We start from the raw sequence: 20,534 nt of genomic DNA on the forward strand, positions 1-20,534 counted from the left end.
TGTTGTCTTGTCGCGGTGTTCTGCTGACGCCTTATTAGCCTTTTCTGCACTTGGTTGCTGGTTGATCTATTTTTGTTGGAAAAGACGATTCAGTGATGCTGAAACCTTTGAACACTCAGTGAAAGTTTATCACCTGCAGTGGAATACACTCCCTCACTGTTTACCTTTTTTTTTTTTTAAATCGAGGAAAAGGTGACTAAACTCCAGGGGACAGATTCACTTCTGGGAGCTGCCCACAGCTGCCCAATCCGGTTTATCTGACTCTGTCAAGGGCACCTTGACTGAGAGTTGTGGAGTGTGAGGAAGTTTCTTGAATTTAAAATCCTAGAGAAAGAGAAAAGAAACAACTTTCCACAACCAACTGCTAAACTTATAAAGATATGCTGAACCAAATTTCATGTTTATCTATCCAGTAGCTGCTGAGATATTTCACTAAAAACCACAAATGTCAACCTGCTGGTGGCGCCAGGGGAAAAGTCAGACGATCACCAAAATCAGCTGGATTCATCCTCTGGGGACCATGACTGTCGGAACTACATTTCATAGCAGTCCACCCGGTAGTTCTTGTATTTCAGTCACTTATTCCTCTTAAAGAGCAGTGGCCCAGGCTTGGGTCTCAGCTTTAGGCCCATGCAGAACTCTAGTGGGAGGTAGCAGAGATGAACTGGTGTGCAGCAACACTTCTGATTGTAAACCCAGTGCTGTCCACTAGAACTTTAAGTCCTGTAAATGTACCAAACTCTTATTTTTGTCCCTAGTTGACAGATGTTTACATCACACAGGAGATAAGACAGCGACAGGGATTATAGAGTACACAAAGCTGATCAGTTTTAGCAACACAGATACAGCAGGTATGTGGCTAAAAAACCTGCTTGGTGTATTGATATCAAATCTAAACATTCCCATGAGACTGACGTTTAGTTTGGAAACATTTGATAGCGATTCAGGGAAATTACACTCAGGACTGGACGTGTTTAGGATACAGTATGTGAGGTATTTGGGTCAGTGAATGGACGGTCGAAGCTAAACAGTTTTCCTTCCCGTCAGTCAAGTCTGATAAAGTCGTACCGGAGACTTCCAGTCAGCTGGGGCTCAGAGAACATCTGGAGTTGTGTTTTTGTCTCTGGGAGCTGGTGTTTATTGATGTCGCTGTTTGTTATCTTGGCAGAGCGGGTCAAAGTCACCCTGAGGAGCGCTGGCTTGGTATATTTTAGCAGCGGCGGTGATGTATTCGAGACATAAAGAGTAGCCGGGAGGAATTAGTTTTCCTGGCAGCAGCAGCTGTAGAAGCTCAGCCACCCGAGTCACCATCTCTCACTCTCCCTCTGTTCTTTCTGTTGTTCCCGTTGGAACTCGTATCTTCAGGAGAGGCTTCACACCCGTTTATCGCTGCTTCAATCACAGACACCTCTCCTGCACCGTAAAAAATGATTCCCACCTCACTACTCAGCTCTTATTTCTTCTTGCAGCACTTCTGAATGACATGATGGATCGCAGGAATATTGTCAGGGCAATGAGTCTCTCAGTTCTCATTATTGCCTGTTTTATTGCCTGGTTTTTAGAGTTAGTGAATGAGTTCAAGAGGCAAATTAAAAAAGGTGGTGGTCCTAGTTTTATGCTCCATATCACCAAATGAGGGGTTAGGGCTAAGGCCCGGCTACAAACTAGTTCGTACGACGCGTTGCCCGACCGCTAGAGGCAAAACTTTAGACCTGCTCCCAATGGTAACACTCAAAGTCGAGATGAAAAGCCGTCATAGAGAGGGGAGACCCAATAAATGTCCAAATGTGGATAACAGCACACACTTTCAGTCTCTCCTCGCAAGCATTCATGGTGTTGCACTCAGTTCTACGCAGAAAGATTGACAGAAGCAGTGGTATGACGAATGAAAACAGAGAGCTTGGGAGAGAAGTTAAAACCCTGCCCAGTAATCGCTGCAGGACGTGGGCATGATTGTCAGATTGTTGGTTTGGAAAGTTACAAACGTTGCTACAAAAACCTAATGCCGATGTTGGATGGGTGCGGGGAGAGGGGTTTATAGGCGCTGTCAGTTAATCCAACAGGCACTGTGTTTGAAGCGTATGCTGGGTGAGGGTGGAGAGTCTGGATGGTTACCCCCATGCCAGGCGTCCGCCAACATGGCCTTCTGGATAGGGAGCCAAAAGCAATGCAGAGGCCAGCGCATGTCACTCGAAACTCACCAGTCTGCCAGGAGGAACCCGCCAAAAACCACTAACTGGCAGCAGAGAGGGGAGAGGAGAACAAAGAAGGGGGAGAATCAAGGACTCAACAGGGTGTCCGAGTGTTCACCCTGCCTTCGAGTGTAACCGCTACAAACCCTTTTGGCTTTAGACGTGGTCGGACCCCACGTCATACCCACTAGTTTGTTTCGATGGTATTCTGCTTTGGGGGAAACCATTTGTTGAGGTCCAGGAGACAGATAATGGGGCCCAATGTCCACCATACAGCCCCCAGGAGGCTGGAGGACAGCTTCAGAGGGAGACCCCAGCCCATCGCCCATCCCAGACCCAGACCCAGACCAGCAACCTTGTCGTAAGCTGTAAAATGTTAAGCTCAACCAAGCATAGAACAGGTATAGGTAACTAACCTAATTACAGCAGCTATCAAAGCAGACACATCCAAATTGTAGTACACAGGGGTCAGGGTTAGGGGTTGGCAAGGTGATCGACCCATCGATGACTCAAAGTTTCATTCTGCTGTTGAAAACGGTTTCAACGGTTTTCAAGCAGAAACTCCTACAATTCATTTCATGCAAAAGGCTCGATCTCAGGCCGAGATAAAAGTGTCAAAGCAGTTTTGTTCTGATTACTTTTCCTTCTCTGTGGACTCCTGTTAATTTGGAAAATCTGACTTTATAGTTGGTGTCAAATGCACCGTTTCAGTCACAATGAAGAGCTGTTGTTGATAAAAACCTGATGGTTTCATTGGTCGGAGTTTTTATAGTTCTCTGTGCCTTTTAGGTAGCTGGAAATGCAAAAACATTACCAGAACTGCAAACATGCCATGAAATGAGAGACTTCTTTAGTGGTTAATCTGCAACGTACGACTGAACGAGAAAGGTTTGATCAGGCAAAATAAGTGCTGCCCAGATGGATTTAAAGAAGCCAAAAGAAAGAGAGAGGCTCGAACTCTCATGAAGTGTTTTTGTTTTGTAAATTCTGGACAGAAGGTCACAGTTTATTTACCGAGTCTTTGGTGTCCACTTGTAACATTTCAGCAGAGCGGAAAAGTTTGTCCTGCAGTGGGACGAATTGAGAATGTTCTTTAGAGAAGTTTGGAAGCTCATGGCAGAGTTTAACAGGGTGGTTTTAGGTTGAACTGCTGGGTCCGCAGGAAGGAGAGTAGGTGCTCTGAGCAACAAGATTTACTGCTGTAAAGGTTTGATAAAACTTACAACTTACTTCCAGTTTCTCTCAGCCTCAGGGAACCGGGTCAGAAAGGTTTCAGGGCTGAAGCTTCATAAGGCTCTGCATTCTCTGTTTGTTGCTGCAATAAGATTTTGATTATTATTATTTTCCGTTAATTAAGGTAATTCAAAAAATACTTGTGACTGTTGAGTGTTTTTGCTGTAAACAGTATTTTTACAATCAAATAGTCACCTACATTTCTGTACTGATTTTATTTCCTGGTTTTGAATTGCCAGGTGGTTTTTCACATTTTCAGCCATTGTTTTAAACAAACACATAAAAATCACGTTATTTTAATAAAAACTGAAAATATGATGTACTAGTGAAGTAAGGCCAGTGAATAAATACTGTGACGAACTGGTGACTGTTTGTGCACTAGAAGATAATAAAAATAAGATTAAGATTCAGATTTGGTCTGAAAAGGATCACATGTGGGGATTTAACCCCTTAAGGTTACGTTCTGATGCACATTTCACATAAATTGTAGGTTTAAGGGTTTTAAGGTTGAAAATGAACAGATTCTAGTCTTTAGTGTGTGGTGCTCACCTGTGGTTCATCTCATCAGCCTCCTGCTGCTTCAGCAGCTGCTGCTCGTCACCTCGTCTGTGCAGATAAAAACGGCTGTTCGCTGCTGCTCTGGTCAGATCCCCAAAGTTTCACACGTTACTGTGTCGTTGAAGTTTCTGCCTCCTGTCTGCACTTTGCTGCTGCTCTGTGACAGGTTGTTTACTGAGCAATAAATATGGAGACAAAATAAAAATGTGAAAGTGAGAAAAGAGTGCAGTCAGCGGTGACAGCTGCCAGTGAAGCCTTTTTTTGTGTAAACAAAGTGATTGTAGAATTTGTAGCTAATGAATTTAAATGTATTCTGTGATTAAACACTAAAGAGACAAATATAGTCGGAGACGGGCCTTTTTGTTGGACAGGATTTACGTCTGCGTGAACTCAAAGTTAACGCTCATGGATTCGGTTATCTGTTCCTGCTGACAGACGACCTCTTATCCAAGTGTATCTGGAAGATGTTGCTACAAAGGCAAAGTCTCATTTAGCCTCAAAGTTAATTAAAACAATCGTTCATTCAGGTGACGTTACTACTTTAGTGATAACTGAGAAAAGCTCGTTTTGTTTCCCTAACAGGCCGCTGGAGTTAAGTGAATGAGGACTGGTGATCAAACCTGCAAATGAAAATACAAGTTTTCTTTAAGCGACTGTAATCGATGTTTTTATATTTTTATAATAACGTATCAAGTGACAGTGTGTTGGGTTTCTCTGATAGTGATGAACCTACAGAGAATCATCAGCTGAATCTGCAGCTCTGCTTTATAGACGTTCAGCTCGTTGTTTATCTGTCCGGCTGCAACTTTACTGTTCTGGTTCCCTCTCAGCTCTCACAGCATCGTTTTCAGAGAAAAAGCTGTAAAAGCTCACTGAACGCTACCTGCTCAGCAGCAAACAGCAGACAGACGCAGCCAGAGAGCAGCTGGTGAACGTAGCGGAGCATCTAGCAGCTAAAGAGCCAGATGTTTCCCTCAGCAGCTGCTGGAAGCCAAACACAGAGCTGACGGAGAGAAGACCGGACTGACCTTCATCAGGAGACACAAACACGCCTCCTGATGAAGCGTCATGTGGCTCCGTCACTGCTGGATGTGCAAATAAGCAGCTGTTTGCTGACAAGCTCACTTAACTTATTAGGTGATGATATGTCAGTGTTGTGTTCACAACTTGTTTCTGCTGCCAGAAGTGGCCAAAAAACACATTGGCGGTTTAAGGTTAGAATCTGTTTCTGTGTTACAATTCAGGGTCTGAATCCTCCAGTTCAAGTTTATATTTCTATCTTGAACGGAGACCTTTTCTGTCCTCTGCTCTAAAGTTTTAAAATCAGCAGCTTAAAATCCCTTCATAAGCAACGGCTCGCTGGTGGGTCAACTGTTACAAACTCAATTCAGTGCAGCCACACTTTGTTCAAACCCACAGCACTTAAAATTCTGGTGGAGATCCCAAAGTTACCTAAGATACATAAATATGTCAGGCTGAATTTTGGAGAAATATTTTAAATTTGATGGATGGTGCAGTCATAAAAACATGGAGTCTGGAGGAATGATGATTTTAACCACCTTTTTAAGCTACTTAAGGGGGAAATTAAGCAGGAAAACTGTCTATTAAAGGGTTAATATGACCTAAAATAGTTCGAGGGGCACACTTGAGAAAGACAAATGTTTACCACTGTGGTTCCAACTGATCACCAATAGAATCCAGTAAATGTAATAGATAGTAACCGGATGCCAGTTAAATGGAGGATATTTTGGTTTGACAGTCAGGTTCATACTGCAGTCTGTCTGACTGTGTGGAGTGACAGTAAATCCTCACTAACACACAGAAGCAGCTATCCTCCAGCAAAGAAACAACATTTTTCTGAGCTGAGACTCAGCAGGAGTTTGGCAGATCCCTACGGGGGCACAAACTCAGGAGATTCTGTTGTTTGGGTGCTCGCAGCGCAGCGGAGATTAACGAGACGGTTAAGCAGCTGGTGTGGCATTTTCATTTTCATTAAGTGGAGTGATTCTCCATGGTTTTCAGAGTTTATTTCTCAGATGAAGCTCTGCTGGAAAAATGCTGAACACTTTGAGGCTTTATCCAAAGAGCTCTGTGCTACAATGAGATGTCAACTTTTCTAAAAAAGTGTCAGAAAATATTATGAAATTAGTGATGGAAGAACTTAGTGACAGCGTGACTAATAAACCTTAAACTTAAATCAAGTGACAGCAGGTCATTAATCTAAAATACACGACTCTTGTTGGTTAAGTGTCAGACTTTCAAAGTTATCTTCAGCATTTTTACAAGCCTTTTTGTACAAAGTATGTGTTTTTGTTATGTTTTTTAAAATCAAGATCACATCCATTTCATGATCTCTTCATGTGTTAAATGATGTATTAAAGGCGCTCTGTGGAATTTTCTTGTTAATAAAAAAAGGTTATTCAGTGTTTCTCACCACACACATTATCCTTCAGGTCTAACAAACGTGTTAAATGCCTCATAAAAAACAGAGCTGACTTCCTGTACACACCAAGTGGCAACCTCCGGGGCTGAAAAATGAAGCCACTGCGAAAGTACAACTGCAGTTCCTCGAATGGCCACTTGAGGCTGGCTCCAAAAGCGAGTCAATCCCCATAGAGCTCCATGGTAAAATGCGCAGCTTTACAGCAGAAATAAACATGTTTGCAGCCTGGTACAAAAACCGGTTTCGGTCTCCATAGGTTATGTCCCCGTCCATGACAACTGTACGGGGGATTACAGTTCTGCATAATTAAGGACGTGGCCGCTTTGAGTGACAGGTGGGTGCCCTCTCAGGTGGCTAGCCACCAGGTGGTTTCATCAACTAGGCTTCATTCGGCCCCCCTTAGCTCCACCTCTTTGCCCATTTTTGGATTAGCCGGAGTCATGGACACTACACATAAGTTTAATACAGTCTATGGATACCACAGGGGTTTATTCGTCAATTTTTTTATGCAGATGACACACAGTTTTATATGTCCCTGGTCCTACTCCACCCAGGATCTTATTTATCTTCCGTCTGCTATCAGAAATACTTTATTTCAGAAATACTTTATTGATCCCCGTAGGGAAACTCTTTAAACTCTTTAATGGTATCCCTTCTTAATCATACACTTATTTTAAATACAGATAAGACCAAGTACATGGTTTTCTCTACATACACCTGTGTCTCTGACCATCCTACCATTAAATCTTTTAATGGGACCCACGTCACTCTTGCCCGGTGTAGAAACAGCAGAGGTAACACCAAACTACTGGGCAGATCGAACCAGAATGCAGACAACAAGCCCACACACGTCAGTGGGGCTCAGCACTGCTGAACTGTATATCACATTCACAATCAGATTCTAAGATATATTATTTATTTATTTATTTATAATATATTAGTGTATGACATTATGAAAGGGGCCATTTGGCATTACAAGAACCTCTACTTTTGATACTTTTACTTAAACAGGAATTTAAATGAAGGACTTTTACATTGAGGTATTTCTACTTTTACTTAAGTAAAGGATCTGAATACTTCTTTCACAAATGGCAGTGATGGCCACCACGACTGAACAGATAAAGAAAGTACTAAAACAGCAAATCCAAGGAAGAAGACGTCGTAACTGTCCCAACTAGAAACAAAAGACATCTCAAGCTCGTCGCTCTGTTATTTCTGAGCTTTGGTCATGCGTCAGCAGCAGCAGGTCTGAAAGGCTGCAGCACAATAACACCTCCACAGCTGTCTGGGCTCAGAGGGAATAACACTTCAAATCTCCAATTCAGCTGTAATCCTGCGAGAGAAGAGCGCCGGCACTTTGTGATGAGGTGAGTCGAGGACACCCCGGCTCATATTCAGGACATTTGGGGGCTGCTCAGGTGTTTCTCCGGGAAAACTGGAGGTGTATTTTGGGACGGACGGGTGAATCTGTAGTCATAAACACACTGATAGTTGTGGCAGTTAGACTTTTGGCAAATGGAGTGGAAACTCCATCTTCTCAAGTGGCAGGATGAGTCATGTCCTCGCAGAAGACAGGCAGACAATGTTTTCCTCCATTGTTTGAGACGTGCACACTGTTGGTCACTTTGGCTCAAGTTTAAAGAGTTGAGAAGCACAACCAGGCGTGAAGCAGCGCTGTGTGACTAACAAAAGCATAAGCAGTACCACCGCTAACAGGGAATAATGCAGTCTGGACTGGCTCACTGACTGTGTGTCATGTGCATCGACGTTAGCATGTTGAGTTTTATGGAGTCGGTGTCAGCAGGTGATTCACAACGCTATGTGATGGAGTAATAGCGTGTTTGTGGGGGGAGTTCAGAAAGGTTACAGAGCAGACTACAACATGGAACAGAATAATAGCTGATAATACTGTGGCTGGTGAGCTGACCGCTAACACGCAAGCCAGCTGGGAACATGCTGGCATTAGTGAGTCACAATAGCTCAAAGTAGCTCTCTACTTTCTATTTTCTCTATGCTGGGCAGTTTACTCCCCCCTGGCACTTTGTTCACTATTGTACACCATTTAATTCAATAAAGAGTTTTATTGAAGGGGGGAAATAAAACTCTCCAAGCTAACAAGACTGTTAGCTCAGCTCGGTTGCTAACAGGACAATAAGTTCACACAGTTTAACCAAAAGACATATTTGTGGCATGGACTCTGTTGTGGAGCAGTTTATACTCCAACAAAGGAGGTTCAGTAAAACTGGATGGTGACACACACGTGTGTTTTCATTTTTAGTGGACATGGTATGAACATGGCAGGAATTGAAGCAGGAACCGTGGCTGTAGCTTCTATGAGGACACTGAGGTCGTGGTCCCCTTTTTTTCTTTGAAATTGTGTTTATTTAGAGACCACAGGTGCAGTTTGCACACTGAAATTGAAAGCAGCTCAAGGGCTGCCTCCTGTGTGTTTTAGACTCAAAACAATGTGTGTGTGTGTGTGTGTGTGTGAGAGACTCTTATTATGCCTGAAAAGAAACATATATACAGTATTTCGCCTTTGATTCATGGCAGGATGGAGAAAACTCTGGAACAGCATTTAGATCATCTGGAAGGGAAATAAAATGTACAGATATTAGTAGGGATTTAGTAAACAAGTGTGGACAAAAACTTCAAATGAACTCAAATTAACGGTACCACACATAACAGTTCACTATTAATGACATCCAGATCCTCTGTATCTCTTCTGTGGAGCCACAGTGATGCAGTACCAGAGAAACCAGATGAAAACAAGGCATTAATAGTATAATTTCACTCATGATTAGCTTATTTTCCAAATAAAAACAGAACTGCACATCTTCAGGAGTGATAGTTTACTATCTAACCATTCGTACATGGCTGACAGTAGAGTTGGGATGTGTGTGTCTGTAGTTTAGGAATCGGTATTACACCCGTGTAGCGCTGAGGGTTTGTCGGTCCTCAGGGTCAGGAGTGGTTCTAAACGAGACGAATGATAGATCGGATTCTGTGCGTAGAAATGAGTGTTCGCTTGGTTTAAAGCTCAATACTGTTGATAAATGACGCCCTGATGTGCATTTAATGTTCAAAAAGAGAGACCTGATCAGAAAGAGCAACGTCACGTCTGCACATTGGACTTCACTGTCGGGTCCATTTTTAAGGTTATACCGTTACGAGCTGTTGTTTCCACGGCTAACGTTTTACACAGGTTTTCAAAAATGGCGGTTGCTGGTGCTGCATTGACTCGTGTTCGACCAATCACCGTACACTTACGTCACTCGAGGTTCCTCTTGTGCTGGGAGAGGACCTACTCTGAAGTAGGAGCTAAAAAAGTCCCTCAAAACGATGTCCTAAGGACTACGATCGTTCCCAGTTCTTGCAGTGCGGATACGGTCCGAAAACATCGCCTGTTTCTGGCTTCCTTTGTGTCTCCATATTGTGTTTCCATATTCCAAAAGCAAACGTCATCAGAAAAAAACAAACTTGTGAAACTCTTGTATCTTTAATTAAATGTTTCATGTCTCATTTTGATCTCTGTTGCGGCAGTCGAAGGCAGGGGCTTCGGCGACCAGATCTCCGGACACAGAAACTGGCTCTAGGGACATGGAATGTCACTTCGCTGGGGGGGAAGGAGCCTGAGCTTGTGCGGGAGGTTGAGCGTTACCGGCTAGATATAGTCGGCCTCGCCTCCACGCACAGCCTGGGCTCTGGAACCCGTCTCCTCGAGAGGGGCTGGACGCTCCATTTCTCTGGCGTTGCCGGCGGGGAGAGGCGGCGGGCTGGTGTGGGCCTGCTCATAGCCCCACAGCTCAGCCGTCACGTGTTGGAGTTTACCCCAGTGAACGAGAGGGTCGCGTCCCCTCCGCCTCCGGGTGGGGACAGGTCTCTCACTGTTGTGGCGGCCTACGGGCCGAACAGCAGTGCAGAGTACCAGGCCTTCTTGGAGTCCCTGGGAGGGGTACTAGACAGTGCACCACCCGGGGACTCCGTTGTTCTACTGGGGGACTTCAACGCCCACGTGGGCAACGACAGTGACACCTGGAGAGGGGTAATCGGAAGGAACGGCCCCCCTGATCTGAACCCGAGCGGTGTTCAGTTGTTGGACTTCTGTGCTAGTTACAGTTTGTCCATAACTAACACCATGTTCAAGCACAAGGGTGTCCATCAGTGCACGTGGCACCAGGACACCCGACCTCCGGCCGCGTGTCTTGGACACTCGGGTGAAGAGAGGGGCGGAGCTGTCAACCGATCACCACCTGGTGGTGAGTTGGATCCGCTGGCGGGGGAGGAAGCCAGACAGACTTGGCAGGCCCAAGCGTATCGTGAGGGTCTGCTGGGAACGTCTGGCGGAGCCCTCTGTCAGCAGGGTCTACAACTCACACCTCCGGGAGAGCTTCTCCCAGATCCCGGGAGGTTGGGGACATTGAGTCCGAGTGGACCATGTTTTCCACCTCCATTGTCGATCGGCGGCTCGTAGCTGTGGTCGCAAGGTTTCTGGTGCCTGTCGCGCGGCAATCCCCGAACACGGTGGTGGACGCCGGAAGTAAGGGATGCCGTCAGGCTGAAGAGGAGTCCTATCGGGCCTTGTTGGCTCGTGGGACTCCCGAGGCAGCTGACAGGTACCGGCAGGCTAAGCGTGCTGCAGCCCGTCGCGGTCACAGAGGCAAAAACTCAGGACTGGGAGAGGTTCGGAGAGGCCATGGAGGAGGACTATCGGTCGGCCTCAAAGAAATTCTGGCAAACCGTCCGACGGCTCAGGAGGGGAAGCAGTGCTTCACCAACACCTTGTACGGTGCGGGTGGAGAGCTGTTGACCTCGACTGGGGATGTTGTCGGACGGTGGAAGGAATACTTTGAGGATCTCCTCAATCCCGCTGTCACGTCTTCCCGAAGAGGAAGCGGAGGCTGGGGACCCGGAGGCGGACTCATCCATCACCCTGGCCGAAGTCACTGAGGTTGTTGGCAAGCTCCTTGGTGGCAAGGCTTCGGGGTGGATGAGATCCGTCCCTGAGTATCTTAAGTCTCTGGATGTTGTGGGACTGTCTTGGCTGACACGTCTCTGCAACATCGCGTGGCGGTCTGGGACAGTGCCTCTGGACTGGCAGACCGGGGTGGTGGTCCCTCTGTATAAGAAGGGGGACCGGAGGGTGTGTTCCAATCACAGAGGGATCACACTTCTCAGCCTCCCCGGTAAGGTCTATTCCAGGGTACTGGAGAGGAGAATTCGTCCGATAGTCGAACCTCGGATTCAGGAGGAGCAGAGTGGTTTTCGTCCCGGTCGTGGAACACTGGACCAGCTCTATACTCTCCATCGGGTGCTCGAGGGTTCACGGAGTTTGCCCAACCAGTCCACATGTGCTTTGTGGATCTTGAGAAGGCATTCGACCGTGTGCCCCGGGCGCTTTGGGGGAGTGCTCTGGGAGTATGGGGTCCGGGGCCCTTTGCTAAGGGCTGTCCGGTCCCTGTATAACCGGAGCAGGAGCTGTGTTCGCATTGCCGGCAGTAAGTCAGACCTGTTCCCGGTGCATGTTGGACTCCGCCAGGGCTGCCCTTTGTCACTGGTTCTGTTCATAATTTATATGGACAGAATTTCTAGGCGCAGTCAGGGGCCGGAGGGTGTCCGGTTTGGGAACCACAGGATCTCATCTCTGCTGTTTGCAGATGATGTCGTTCTGATGGCTTCTTCAAACCAGGACCTGCAGCATGCACTGGGACGGTTTGCAGCCGAGTGTGAAGCAGCTGGGATGAGAATCAGCTCTTCCAAATCTGAGGCCATGGTTCTTGACCGGAAAAAGGTGGTTTGCTCTCTTCGCGTGGGTGGGGAGTCCTTGCCCCAAGTGGAGGAGTTTAAGTATCTCGGGGTCTTGTTCACGAGTGAGGGACGGATGGAGCGTGAGATTGACAGGCGGATCGGTGCAGCGTCTGCAGTGATGCGGGCGCTGTATCGGACCGTTGTGGTAAAGAAGGAGCTGAGTCGAAAGACAAAGCTCTCGATTTACCGGTCAATCTACGCTCCTGCCCTCACCTATGGTCATGAGCTTTGGGTAGTGACCGAAAGGACAAGATCGCGGATACAAGCGGCCGAAATGGGCTTCCTCCGCCGAGTGGCTGGGCGCCCCTTAGAGATAGGGTGAGGAGCTCAGTCACACGGGGAGCTCGAGTAGAGCCGCTGCTCCTCCACGTCGAGAGGAGCCAGCTGAGGTGGCTAGGGCATCTGATCCGGATGCCTCCTGGACGCCTCCCTCGGGAGGTGTTCTGGGCATGTCCCACCGGGAGGCGGCCCCGGGGAAGACCCAGGACACGCTGGAGGGACTATGTCTCTCGGCTGGCCTGGGAACGCCTCGGGATCCCCCCGGAGGAGCTGGAGGAAGTGTCTGGGGCGAAGGAAGTCTGGGAGTCTCTGCTTAGACTGCTGCCCCCGCGACCCGGCCCCGGATAAGCGGAAGAAGATGGATGGATGGATGGATGTCTCATTTTGAATTCATATTGTAAGGTCACACTGACAGTTTTTAATTATGTTTTTGGCTTAGTCAACGAAAACATTGTTATCTCTGACCTTTTTTATTAATATAATTATCAGTCTCTATTTTCCCACCTGTCTGCTTTTGTGTTTTTCTACCAGGAGTGGACTTCTGTTTTTTTGAGGTCTGGGTTAAATTCGGGTGTGGGACCCCATGTCCCAGCTGGTGAGCTGACCGCTAACATGCTAGCCAGACAAGAACATGCTAGCATTAGTTAGTCACAATAACATTTTCTATATTCTCTGTGCTGGGCGTTTTATTCCCCCCTGGCATTTTTTCCACCATTTAATTCAATAAAAAGGTTTGTTGAAGGGGGAAAATAAATCTCTCCAAGCTAACAAGCTTGACAATAAATTCACAAAGTTAAACCAAAAGACGTATTTGTAGCATAATCCAGGTCTCTGTTATGGAGCAGTTTATATTCAAACAGAGGAGGTTCAGTAAAAGTAGATGGTGACACACAGCTAATAAGCTACAATAGCGTCCTCCATTTTGGACTCTGCCCTCCCTCAAAGGTCAGCACTGTCAAGACTGTTTGTCATGAGTCGCGTTTCCACCCAAAGTACCCGGAACTTTTATTCCCAGGAAATACTGTTCAAGGAACAGCAGTTATAGCTGTGTCGCATTATTTGTGCGACACTGCAACAACTGTAAACAATGAAGGAGATTCAAGTCGTGCTGCTGTTGATCGATTAATTTACTGCTTTCCAAAAGGGGTTATTGAGTCAATGCTGGAGAAGAGATGAGCAGCGATAGCAAAGTGGATTCTAAACGCCCGAAATGCCAGACGTAAAGTAAGCAAACGGATTTTACGAGCTATTGCGGAGATTGATCGTGAAAAGGCATTTGATCATTCTGCAGGTTGTTGTGGATGTAAGGCGTCTCTTTTGGAATATTTTTATCGGAGCAGCAGGGAGCCTGCATGATGCCAGAGTGCTGAAACAAAGTTGATGATGTGGGGTACTATGTCCTTGGTGGCACGTGGCTAACATTAGCTTCTGTGTAGGGCAACAATAGCATAACATCAGTTAGCTTTAACATTTTAGCATTTAACAAGTATCATGTGGGCCGTAATATGATTTACCTTTACCCCAAAGTTCTGGTTCTGAAAAGTGCACTGCCACTAAATATTGCACTAGAGCACCATCATCTCAGACCAAAACTAATGGCGCTACGGCCCACCAGACTCCATTGAGAGAAACAGTCATTTTACCGTGCAGGTCATTGTGAAACACACTTCATTCAAACTGGACAGAAAAAAACTAAAACTCACCAAAACCGTCTTGGTTCGTCTTTCCACTGTTCTTTATCACAGCTGGGAAGGCAGATGGGGCTGTTACCTAGGCAACCCCATGGCCACTGATACTAGACCTGGTTTCAGGACTCTATAGGGCTAGTAAGGGACACATATTGTGGATCAGGAAGAGACCTTGAGGTCTGATGGTAGTCACAAACCATTATGTCCTGACATTTCAATTTTTCATTACAATTTTTAACAATAAATTTTAATTGATAAGCGATAGGCACGTTTTTATTTTCTGACCATCATAAATAAATGAAAATAAATTTGCTGACTGTGACACTTTTTTTGTTTTTACGGAAACACTAACACAAAACGATAGAACCCTTTACCTCCCACTTTCCCCTCACGTTTTTCTGATCATATGTCAGTAAAACATTAAGATAATCCAGTTTTCTATTTATTTGTTTTTTAAGTGGGAAATGTTATTGATAAGTGACACACAAACCCTTTACCTCCCACATTTTCCTGATATCATAAAAAAATCAACATTTTGTCCTGACATTCAGCAGCTTTTTAAAAATGTGACGTTCTTGAAGTTCTTAGCGCGAGTGTGTCCTGCTGAACTTTTTGCTCTTCAGAGTGAAAAAGCCTCAAACAGCATCCAGAATACTAGAATAAAACTTGTCGTATTATAATTAAAGAATTAAAGCTTTTGTGGAATCCAATCAACATGGATCCATTTGTGAAAAGCCCGTATCAGCTCCATAAACCAGCCTGTCTGAAGAGTTATTGACTGTCCTCAGATCAGATTCAGCACGCTCAGTGTCTGCCGGTGACGCCTCCTTGTGTTTTAAAGCTCCCTCTCTCTCTCTCCCTCCTCAGGGCGTTCGACCAATCAGTCACACCTCGCTCACTCGTTCGCCCACCATCCATCTCTCCTCCGCTAACATGATGAAGAGGGAGCAAACAACGACCGACCTCACACCTCCGTCTGCACCGCTGACCCCTCTGTCACACACACACACACACACACACACACTTTGAGAGAAGAGTTACATGTGATGGTGTTATGTTTTATATACTGATTCAGATACACATGTTGGACTTATACAGACGGTACTTTAAATGCTAACGTCAGCATGCTAACATGTTCACAATGTTAGTAGTATAACTTGCATATTACACTGATATTGCACACATTGTACAAATGTTGTGTAAGTACTCTATATGTAACTATGTAGTCCTTCCTTTAGTGCTTTTCATTGTTACAGACAGAGCAGGCCGGAGACACCAGAATGAGACAGGCTGCTTTATTGTACACGAGGTTAACAGGCCGAGAGGGAATGCTAACAATACCGTCCCTTGGTTAGCCGAACTGGAGCGTAGGGACTGCGGAGACACCCGCAGAAGACTGGAGGTCTGTGGCGGCGGAGATGCACACGAGAGACTGGAGGTACACGGATCAGGAGTCCAGGAGCCAAAAGGGCGTCTTGATGAGGCGAGGTATGAGTCCGTAATGTCGTTTGGGCTAGATACTGATATCTGTCCTTCTTTGAACGAGACCGGACGCTGGCTGAGGAAATGGACGGTGTTTTATAGTGGAGTGGAGTGCTGATTGAGTGCAGGTGTTTTGGATTATTACTCAGATGTGTATGTGGTTACCGGCTGGTGAGGACATGACAGGCTGTGACATTCATATACTTTGTTCTATTTTATTGCTTTTATTCTAACTGAAATGCTTGTTTACACGTTTTCTGTGTGTGTCGCCTGGAGGGGGCTGCATCTCATTGTGCAATCCTGTTCTGTGCAAGCTTGTGACTCTCTCAAACTGTATTCTTTAACAGCTGCTCCTGTTGTAATGACTGTGCATGTGAAAAAGTCTTTTTGGGCCAGGGTAAGTCCAACCCAATTGCCAGAATAAAATGCATCAATTGTACGTTTCTGCAAACCACAGATATGTGCAATGTGAACAACGTTTCAAACGCTGTGGTTAAAGTCTGGTTAGGATCAGGTAAAGATCATGATTTGGGTTAAAATACCCAGTTATGTCGCTAAAAACACCTCTCAAACAGAGGTGCTTTTGCAACTTCCAGCCATCTGACTACTGATTTCACAACCATCTAATTGTATAATTAAACCATGTAAACCTATTCTGGTACAACCCCAAAATAAAATTCTGAACCTGAAAATGATGACGTATTAAAACGTACAGATTGTGCGTATCTGTGGTTTGCAGAAACGTACAATTGATACATTTTTTTCAGGCGGCTGGGCTGGTAAGTCACACGATCCTGTAATAGAGAGTGTGGCCACCAGATCAAAATCATCTCACAGCCCGGAGCTGATCCTGAGGGCTGGCTTCATCCTCTGGGGAGCATTACGTGGCAGTCCATCCAATAGTTATTGAGATATCAGTCTGGACCAACGCACGGCTGACTGACAGATAAACATCGCCATCCCTACAGCCGTGACGCTCCCGTGACTTACAGGTTTGTACACGTGAATAAATAAACACAGGGATTGAATATCTGCAAAACCTTCCTTTAAGTAGAAGAGTGTGAGTCATCCTGCTGACGATAAACAGCCACAGCGGAGCAGAGCGAGGGAATAAACAGAGCAGAGAGAGGAGACAGAGCGCACGGGTCAGCTGATTCGATTAGGGCCAGTGTCTTTTCAAAAGATTCATTTCATGCCGGCTCTGCATTGAGAGAGCGAGACAGTATCGAGGTCATGTCTGTGCAGAACTGATCCCACGATGTTACAAGTCAAACTGTCTGCTGCATTAATGCACATGAACCTGTTCTGCATGTTTTATTCATAAATTGTTCGTATGCCGTGTGGTCGCCGCTTCCTGCTGCTGCTGGACAAAGAGTCGCAGAGAGAACCGGTCTGGAGTTCAGATCTGATGACGCCGCAGTTTCAAGTTTCTGATAAATGGATTTCTGAAAGAGCTTAATGAGCCCGAGGACTGCGGCTCTAGCCCCGCCCACAGAGAAACATGATCCTCGTGGTGGAAAAAATGAACAAACTGAAGTTAGAGATTGGATATATGAATGAATATATAATATATATTCTGTCAGGTTAGGTAACCCGAGGGGCCTCAAATGCCTTCACACTGGGGAGATGCAGCTTAGCCAGTATTTATGATTAAGGAGGACCTCGAAGGACGTGCTATGTTCCTGATATCATGTGTGTGGAGACACCGAGACTGACCCCATTATTGTTATCCGTCTCCTACTGCGACGTGTTATGAAATGCAGCTGAAAGTATATTAGCAGAGACGGAGTTCCTGGTTTGACTGCTGTACCGAGACCTCTGCTATATCAGGTTTGTGTTGAATAAATAAACGCAAGTAACCTCAACTTAGGCCGATCGAGTTATCCTTTTACTCATCATTGAAGTGAAGACTGACCACAAATTCAACTTTTCTTCATCAACCTACATCTGGATTTTCGTCAGCACAGCTCAGATGTTGGAACTAGTAGATTTGAGGCGATGACCTGGATATCTACGCTTACTGTTGGTGTTGACTAGACTGTAGTGTCGGGTAATGTCCAGTGCATTTTTATCTCATGTAGATTTTTGGTACCTGTTTTGGGCATGGAGGACATTTTTGGTGTAGTGGAGATGAGCAGTGATGAGTATGATGTGGAAAACCAACTTTTAGTCCTACCTAACCGACCTTTAGTTTGGTGTTGTGGAGATTTTGGTGTCTAGTACAATGTTGGAGTAATGTGGATTGTTAGTCGAGCAGATTTTGTTGGTGGTGTTGTGGAAACCCGTTGAATCCATTTCTGAGTGTAGATTTGTTGTCCAGTACAGGAACGACATGGAAACCCCCCTTTTCGTCCCACCTGACTGACTTGTAGTTTTGGTGTCGAGCAGTTGATGTACTTGCATGATTCTTGCAATTTGTGGGTTGTATCCACATGGTTGAAACGCACTCACTGTAAGTCGCTTTGGATAAAAGCTAGATAAATGTAATCGGTACATTTTTGGTGTTGTAAATATGGGGAGTTGAGATTTTTGTAGACTTTTGGTGTGGTGTTGTACATTGGTGTGAATATTTTTGATGTCTCGTACATTTTGGGGTTGTGGAGGTTTTGGTCACGTGGAGATTGTTGGTGTCTTGTACAGTAGATGACGTTGAGTACATTTTTTCTGTGGAGAAATGATTGCGGCCTTTTTTATGGCGACAGCACGGGGTATTTGAACCCAAATCACGATATTTTCCTAATCCTAACCAAGTGGTTTTTGTGCCTAACCAGACTTGAACCACAACGTTAGAAATGTACAGACTGCACGCATCTGTGGTTTCCAGAAACGTACAATTCCTTCCTCTTCTTCTGGAGGTTGGGTTGGGTTATAGGGTTGAAAGCTGCATCTCAAACAAAGCCACAGATTTGTAAAACATTACTGGTCTAATTTGCCTGATCTTCATGATTTTTCAGACGTGGCCACGACACCAACAGGAATGTGCAAAAGCGACTTTCACTCCCTGCGTTTGGACAGTTGTCGTCATGCCTGCGAGGCCGCACAGACGTCTTGCTCCTTCAGTAATTCTGAAAGCTAAGTCCAGGTCTCTTGTGTACAACGTTATAAAACCGATTCCTTCAGTCCAGCAGAAGCGTGTTATTGTTCTGCTCTGAGCTGTAACAACAAAAAGTGCATCAGTGTGTGTCTGTGGCTTTTATGTTTGGTGACACACAATTATTGTGAAAACGTTCTCGTTGTGTGTGTGTGTCGGTGTATAGTTTCATTGCGTCGGCCTGAGTGTGTGTGTGTGTGCGGTTCCTTTTGAGTGCATCTTTGTATACAGCAGAGAAGGACACACTGTAAAAAGTAATGAGACGTCAGAATGAATGTCTTCTTTAATGTTTTTTATTGTTGTTGAGTGACATCTTAAAGAGTCACTTTATGGAATAACTCTAATAAAACTGAACTGAAAGAAAAATTCATTCAACTGAATCCAATCACTGTTGGATTCAATTATTGCTCGTGCAGTTTGTTTCGGGGATCGTGTACAAAGAGAAGCATGCGGCTGGTTTTGGGAGGCTGTATCTGAACTGCAGCAGTCTGAATGGAGTTTTAATTACTGATAAAACATTTCCTCCGTTTTCTCTACACCTGCCGGAGACACTGCCCTTCCCCGAGAAACCCAAAGTAAAAAAGGTTATATTTTGAAAGCAGCACTTAAACATGTACACATGAAGTGTAATCACGTGTGTAAAAATCACACACTTTAATAAACTGCAATGATACTTTTCGTACTGTAAATGCTGTGAAAAAACCCTGAAAGCATTTTAAAACAAGCTTAAAGATGTGCGGCCCCTTTTATTTAGAAATTATCAGCAGAGTAAAAGTGTGAGTGTAGAAAGAGCAGTAGCCTCTTTTATCATTTATTCTTTTAAAGTCTTTATTTTGTAAGACTGGTTTGTGTCTATTGGACTTTAAAGCGACTTTAATAGGCCGATATTCAGACTCTGAAGAACACCGGGCGGTCGAATGTTCTGTGCTGCTCCTGCTTTCAACATTTTAACATTCAAACAAACTTAATAATCTAGATCAGAGGATTTTAAAGTCTGACTCTGTGGGCCCCCATCAGACGAAAGTCAACTCCCCAAGACCCCGGCCCTACCGCTGTTATTTAAAATTGAGGGTTTTTGAATGTTTTCAACACTAAGGAACATAAGAACCATGTTGAAGGGACATTATTATATTAATATTGTCAATTAGTTTCATCTTGCCTTATCAGTTCAACTTCTATCATCCTTTGTCTTAATTCTTTTAGGGGTATAATCATGACACAGTTCCCATAATGCTTTGAGGAAAGTATAATGTTGCCACGGAGTCAGTTAGCTGTGAGCTACAACTTGAGCCCCGTTTCTTTTAGCCCATATTTGTCAAATTGTCCACATTAAAAGTAGCTGAATCAGCTGTTAGCAGCTCCTGTCTGCAGTGGACCCGTGGACCGACAGTGACCTGTCACTGGATTACTGTGAGACCGAAGAAGACTTAAAAACATGATGATTCTCAGGCAGGTTCTGCAGTTATGAGGAGTCATGTCTGAGTGTTCAGATTTGACTGAGTTATGACTCCAGGAAGGAGTGCGCTGTTTGAAGCAAATTGTGGCGTGTTGTGTTTAAAAGTACCGTAAGTGGCTCCATAAGCTGTGTGTCACTGCTGCAGCCAAACTACAATAACTAGCAACACCCGCACGCACCTGTCCCTTTCACCTCACACAGTATCTTCAAGTCTTTCCGCCCGCACCCCTGCGCCTCAGAAGACCTCTGGTCTAGATAAAAAAGTAAATATTATTGTCTTAGTGTTGAACAGCTGAATGCAGCA

General features: G+C 45.1%; 1 protein-coding gene across 2 annotated transcripts in view; it reads right to left on the bottom strand.

Annotated features, from left to right (window-relative positions):
- Positions 1 to 20,534, bottom strand: part of rbm46 (RNA binding motif protein 46) — an 83,841-nt gene that overhangs the window by 16,009 nt on the left and 47,298 nt on the right. For both annotated transcript variants that reach the window (XR_006376503.1, XR_006376502.1), the window contains 2 exons: positions 3,975 to 4,157; positions 3,423 to 3,507 (listed from right to left, as the gene is read on the bottom strand). The gene's annotated coding sequence lies outside the window, so the exon portion shown is untranslated. The remainder of the gene's footprint in view (positions 1 to 3,422; positions 3,508 to 3,974; positions 4,158 to 20,534) is intronic.

This window comes from Siniperca chuatsi, linkage group LG22 (assembly GCF_020085105.1).
Source record: "Siniperca chuatsi isolate FFG_IHB_CAS linkage group LG22, ASM2008510v1, whole genome shotgun sequence".
Lineage (NCBI taxonomy): Eukaryota > Metazoa > Chordata > Actinopteri > Centrarchiformes > Sinipercidae > Siniperca > Siniperca chuatsi.